Raw genomic sequence first — 7250 nt, 5'->3', positions numbered from 1 at the left:
AGTGGATGGTACCTACTAGATAGGCACACAGGTAGGGAGACAGACATGTACAGAAAATAAATAGGCTAGTTATGCCTTTTAATCCAATTTTGATGTTTTGACAACTATCTATATGTATGTATAATACATGTATCACTACATCGGGTGAGTGGATGGTACCTTCAAGATAGATACGTAGGCATACAGGTAGAGAAAACAAATACTAATGCCTTGTAACAAACTGTTAATGTATTTATTCAACTATCCATATGTACCCGGTATCTATCTAATAAATCTATCACTACATCGGGTGAGTGGATGGGGCCTACTAGATAGATAGGGTACAGAAAATGAATATTGGTGCATTTTAATAAACTTTTAATCAATTTTTGGCAACTATGTATACGTACGTACCTATCTAATAAATGTCACTACATCGGGTGAGTGGATGGTACCTACTAGATAAACAGATAGGTCGGTAGACAGGCAGGTCGAAAAAATAAATACTGATGCCTTCTATTTAACTTTAATTCTATGTTACAACTATCTGTATCTATCTAAATCTATCACTACATCGTGTGAGTGAATGGTACCTACTTTACAGATAGATAAGTAGGTAGACTGATAAAATAAATACTGAAGCCTTATCGCAAATATTTATATGTATCTATCTAATAAATGTATCACTACATCGGATGAGTGGATGGTACCTACTAGATAGAAAAATAACTAGATAGACAGACTGGTAGAGAAAATAATTTTCATGCCTTTTAATCAACTTTTAATCTATTTTTGCAACTACCTATGCGTACCTATCCAATAACTTCATCACTACATCAGATGAGTGGATGGCACCTACTTGGTAGATAGATAGTAGGCAGATAAATAGGTAGAGAAAATAAATATTGATGTCTCTGAATCAACTTTAAATTTTTTTGCAGCTATCTTTATGTATGTATCTAATAAATCCATCACTACATCAGGTCAGTGGATGGTAGTACCTACAACATTGAGAGACAGTTAGGCAGATAGGTAATTAAAATAAATTTTGCAGCCTTTTAATCAACTTTAAATATTTTTGCAACTATCTCCACTATGTATCTATCACCACATCGGGTGAGTGGATGGTATCTACTTAAGAGACAGACATGTATAGAAAATAAGTACTGATGCCTTTTAATCATCTTTTACTATAATTTTGCACCAATCTATATTTATGTCTCCATTCTACCTATCAGTACATCGGGTGAGTGGATGGTACCTACTAGGCAGACAGATAGGTACCGTAGCTATACACACAAGTAGTGGAGATCAATAGTGAGGCCTTTTAGTCCACTTTTAACCTATTTTGGCAACTGTCTATACCAGCGTGTATCTTATCAAATAAATCTATCACTACATCGGGTGAGTGGATGGTACCTACTAGATAGGCACACAGGTAGGGAGACAGACATGTACAGAAAATAAATAGGCTAGTTATGCCTTTTAATCCAATTTTGATGTTTTGACAACTATCTATATGTATGTATAATACATGTATCACTACATCGGGTGAGTGGATGGTACCTTCAAGATAGATACGTAGGCATACAGGTAGAGAAAACAAATACTAATGCCTTGTAACAAACTGTTAATGTATTTATTCAACTATCCATATGTTCACTGTATCTATCTAATAAATCTATCACTACATCGGGTGAGTGGATGGGGCCTACTAGATAGATAGGGTACAGAAAATGAATATTGGTGCATTTTAATAAACTTTTAATCAATTTTTGGCAACTATGTATACGTACGTACCTATCTAATAAATGTCACTACATCGGGTGAGTGGATGGTACCTACTAGATAAACAGATAGGTCGGTAGACAGGCAGGTCGAAAAAATAAATACTGATGCCTTCTATTTAACTTTAATTCTATGTTACAACTATCTGTATCTATCTAAATCTATCACTACATCGTGTGAGTGAATGGTACCTACTTTACAGATAGATAAGTAGGTAGACTGATAAAATAAATACTGAAGCCTTATCGCAAATATTTATATGTATCTATCTAATAAATGTATCACTACATCGGATGAGTGGATGGTACCTACTAGATAGAAAAATAACTAGATAGACAGACTGGTAGAGAAAATAATTTTCATGCCTTTTAATCAACTTTTAATCTATTTTTGCAACTACCTATGCGTACCTATCCAATAACTTCATCACTACATCAGATGAGTGGATGGCACCTACTTGGTAGATAGATAGTAGGCAGATAAATAGGTAGAGAAAATAAATATTGATGTCTCTGAATCAACTTTAAATTTTTTTGCAGCTATCTTTATGTATGTATCTAATAAATCCATCACTACATCAGGTCAGTGGATGGTAGTACCTACAACATTGAGAGACAGTTAGGCAGATAGGTAATTAAAATAAATTTTGCAGCCTTTTAATCAACTTTAAATATTTTTGCAACTATCTCCACTATGTATCTATCACCACATCGGGTGAGTGGATGGTATCTACTTAAGAGACAGACATGTATAGAAAATAAGTACTGATGCCTTTTAATCATCTTTTACTATAATTTTGCACCAATCTATATTTATGTCTCCATTCTACCTATCAGTACATCGGGTGAGTGGATGGTACCTACTAGGCAGACAGATAGGTACCGTAGCTATACACACAAGTAGTGGAGATCAATAGTGAGGCCTTTTAGTCCACTTTTAACCTATTTTGGCAACTGTCTATACCAGCGTGTATCTTATCAAATAAATCTATCACTACATCGGGTGAGTGGATGGTACCTACTAGATAGGCACACAGGTAGGGAGACAGACATGTACAGAAAATAAATAGGCTAGTTATGCCTTTTAATCCAATTTTGATGTTTTGACAACTATCTATATGTATGTATAATACATGTATCACTACATCGGGTGAGTGGATGGTACCTACTTCACAGACAGATAGGTAGGTAGAAAGACAGGTAAAGTAAATACTGGTGCCTTTTAATCAACTTTCAATCCATTTTTGCAGCTATCTATAGCGGTATGTATCTATCAAATAAATGTCACTACATCGGATGAGTGGATGGTGCAGTACCTACTAGATAGATAGATAGGTAAGTTGTCAAGCAGGTAGAATAAATATCGATCCCTTTTCATGAACCTTTAATCTATTTTTTTGCAACTGTCTGTATGTAGCTGTCTCATATCTATCACTACATCGGGTGAGTGGATGGTACCTACTTGATAGATAGATAGGTACGTAGACAGACAGGTAAGAGAAAAAAGAATATTGCCTTTTAATCAACTTTTAATATAGCTACCTGTGCAACCATCCACAGGTATCTATCTAATAAATGTATCTTTAGGCTACATCGGATGAGTGGATGGTACCTATTTGAAAGACGGATTGGTAAGTAGACAGACAGGTAGTAAAAATAAATACTGATGCCTTTTAATCTACTTTTAATCACGTTCTGCAATTATCAATAATTATGTGTCTATCTAGTAAATCTATCACTACATCTGGTGAGTGGATGGTACTTTCCTGATAGAAAAATAGGCAGGTAAACAGACAGGTCGAGAAAATAAATGCTGATGCCTTACAATCATCTTTTAATCTAATTTTACAACTGTCTCTACGTATCTATCTAATAAATCTGTCACTACACTGGGTGAGTGGACGGTACGTAGTGGACTTGTGAATATACGTATGCACATTCGTCTAGGTAGGCAGGTTAAATAATGAATAAGGCGTTTGTATCTATCTTTGATTATTGATAGATTAAAGGTGAAGTGATTACCTGTTTGTAGGTCATGTGGAAAGAAGAGGTTACATAAGTGTGATGATGATGATGATGATGATAATAAAATAATACTCTCATCTTAAATTCACTCTCATCTTAAATGTCAGGACTAACTGCCTAGCCCCGGGCTCCTACGCTCCTCATGGGGCAAAGTAGGATTGGATAATGGATGGATGGATGGATAATAATAATAATAATAATATTAATAATAATAATAATAATACCACCACCACCACCACCAGTAATAATAATAATAATAATAATAATAATAATAATAATACCACCACCACCAGTAATAATAATAATAATTATTATTATTATACCACCACCACCATCACCACCACCAATAATAATAATAATAATAATAATAATAATAATAGTAATAATAATAATACCACCACCACCAGTAATAATAATAATAATAATAATAATTATTATTATTATTATTATTATTATTATTTTTATACCACCACCACCATCACCACCACCAATAATAATAATAATAATAATAATACCACCACCAATAATAATAATAATAATAATAATAATAATAATAATACCACCACCAATAATAATAATAATAATAATAATAATAATAATAATACCACCACCAATAATAATAATAATAATAATAATACCACCACCACCAATAATAATAATAATAATAATAATAATAATAATAATAATACCACCACCACCACCACCAGTAATAATAATAATAATAATAATTATTATTATTATTATTATTATTATTATACCACCACCACCATCACCACCACCAATAATAATAATAATAATAATAGCAGCAAAGCAGCATTTTTGTTAGTAGTAGTAGTAGTAATAGTAATGAAAATAATAATAATATAACAGTAGCAGCAGTAGTAGTAGTAGTAGTAGTAATAATAATAATAATAATAATAATAATAAAACAATAGTAGTTGCATAAGTAGTAGCAGTAATAACAATAGCAGTCGTAGTAGTAGTAATAACAATGAATTTCCTCTCACCTTGTGTGCGGGGGGCTCGGTAGCACAGTGGTAGCGCGCTGGACTTGTGATCGGGGGATTGCAAGTTCGAGCCTCGCCCGGGCTGCCGTGCCGGGAGGGGTAGCTCCCTCCTGTAACCCTAGCGGGGCTATATAGTCCAATACAGGGCTTAGCTCGGGGGAACTCCATTTCTCCCATTTTTTCACCTTGTGTGCCAACCCGGCCTAGTCTGGCCTTGCCGGCACTTGTGCCACTTGCCTCGCCTCCACAGTAATCCAGTCTGTCCATTCATCACGGCAAACACAATGGCAAACGCCCAATATACGCACAACACAAAGTTAATACCAGCTGCGCACACCAACATCCTCCCCCTTCCTGACCCGCGGGGTGACTGACTGCCCGGTGGTTGGCAACGCTGCATCTCAAGGGTCACGTGACCAAGGCAACATTGTGCTTGAGATTCCTCCAGTTAAATTTAAGACGATTAAAACCAGTGTTACATGAATTTTTTACCCATGTTTTAAATCAATAAGTGATACTACAGATTTTATTTGATAGAAATATATGGAAATAAATAAAGTGCAAAATATCACCATCGTAATATACGTTGGTCGTTTCTTTTAAAAGACTGCATCTCCGGCAGCTTCCTTCAGGTGTACCATCAGTCAACATTGGCAACGCTGATTTCTTTTTAAATCTTTGAATGTTTAAAAGTAATGTCTTAATTATTTCTGACGTGCTTTGCAATAAACAAGTAATGGTAGAGTTTATTTATCTTTAGGGAGGTTATTGGCTTTCTGAACGTTATTTACTGTACTTCAGAGGCAAAATAAGACGATGCTGTGGCCCTACATCCTCACCACAGCATTCCTTCGAGACTGGCGCCATTTCTGCTTCAACATCTTGTTACCGGTGAAAAAAACAAGATGTAGATATGGCAAAATAAGCCAACTGATGAGAATTGTGAGGTTATACTTGACAGAAATGCAAGAAAATGCTTACGGTACACCCAGATTAAACAAATACGTCCAACAAATGACTACTAAAAGCAAAACACATCTCAGGAAGTTGCCGTTAACGGTCAGCGCCTGCAACTCGGCGCCGCTGTCCTTGCAATGTGTCCCTGAAATGTTTGGACGGTTAAAGGCAGTTGTGGCAGTGTTGGCGCGTCCTTTGCAATAGGTCAGTGATAATAGAGGTTGCACTTAACCCTTTCCCTGCTGCTGCACAAGGCGTCTGTTGTCATCTGATGCAACTGGCCAATTTGACATCTGCAATACTGAGTCCTGCTGGCATAACATTCAACCAGCTTTAGTTATCAGGTAGCAATGAGTCTCCTTGGTTACTAGTCAAACCACACCTCAGATCTAACTTACTTGGCCATCCACTGTAACTACTACCAAATATTATCAATACTACTACTACTACTACTACTACCAACAATGCTACTACTACTACTACTACCAACAATGCTACTACTACTACTACTACCAACAATGCTACTACTACTACTACTACTACTACTACCAACAATGCTACTACTACTACTACTACTACTTCTACTACTACTGCTATTACTACCACCACTACATTGGACTCTGCGTGTATAAATCTCACCAGTATGTTGTTGTTGTTGCTGCTTACCCCTACCTAGTGAGTGTGGCCGAGCAGACCCGTCGACCACAGGTAAGTGTTTCTGTGGGGCCGCTACAGGTACAGTACAACGTGTAGGCAACCGGCGCCTCCTTGTGGCAGACACCGCCTCACCAGGGTCCTTCCCACGGCGAGGTGCTGGCAAATAGAAAAGGTTTGTCGCCTGGGTGGACGCCGCAGACGTTTCCCTCCACCACTGAACTAACCCAATGTAAACCCACATTAACCCAGATAAGGCCACGAAAATTACCCTAACCCAATGTAAACCCAATGTAAACCCAGTGTAAACCCAATGTAAACCCAATGTAAACCCAGTGTAAACCCAGTGTAAACCCAATGTAAACCCAATGTAAACCCAATGTAAACCCAGTGTAAACCCAATGTAAACCCAATGTAAACCCAGTGTAAACCCAATGTAAACCCAGTGTAAACCCAATGTAAACCCAATGTAAACCCAGTGTAAACCCAGTGTAAACCCAATGTAAACCCAATGTAAACCCAGTGTAAACCCAATGTAAACCCAATGTAAACCCAATGTAAACCCAGTGTAAACCCAATGTAAACCCAGTGTAAACCCAATGTAAACCCAGTGTAAACCCAATGTAAACCCAATGTAAACCCAATGTAAACCCAATGTAAACCCAATGTAAACCCAATGTAAACCCAATGTAAACCCAATGTAAACCCAGTGTAAACCCAATGTAAACCCAGTGTAAACCCAATGTAAACCCAATGTAAACCCAGTGTAAACCCAGTGTAAACCCAATGTAAACCCAGTGTAAACCCAATGTAAACCCAATGTAAACCCAGTGTAAACCCA

General features: G+C 36.7%; 1 non-coding gene across 1 annotated transcript; it reads left to right on the top strand.

Moving 5' to 3' along the window:
- Nucleotides 1–4811: 4811 nt before the first annotated feature.
- Nucleotides 4812–4883, top strand: TRNAT-UGU (transfer RNA threonine (anticodon UGU)). The gene has a single exon. It is a non-coding gene; the product is annotated as a tRNA-Thr (tRNA).
- The last annotated feature ends 2367 nt before the right edge of the window (nt 4884–7250 follow it).

Source organism: Coenobita brevimanus, chromosome 86 (assembly GCF_032717465.1).
Source record: "Coenobita brevimanus isolate Jiangsu-jjx chromosome 86, ASM3271746v2, whole genome shotgun sequence".
Taxonomy (NCBI): Eukaryota; Metazoa; Arthropoda; class Malacostraca; order Decapoda; family Coenobitidae; genus Coenobita; species Coenobita brevimanus.
The sequence above is the reverse complement of the archived record's forward strand: the minus strand, read 5'-3'. Positions and strand labels throughout refer to the sequence as shown.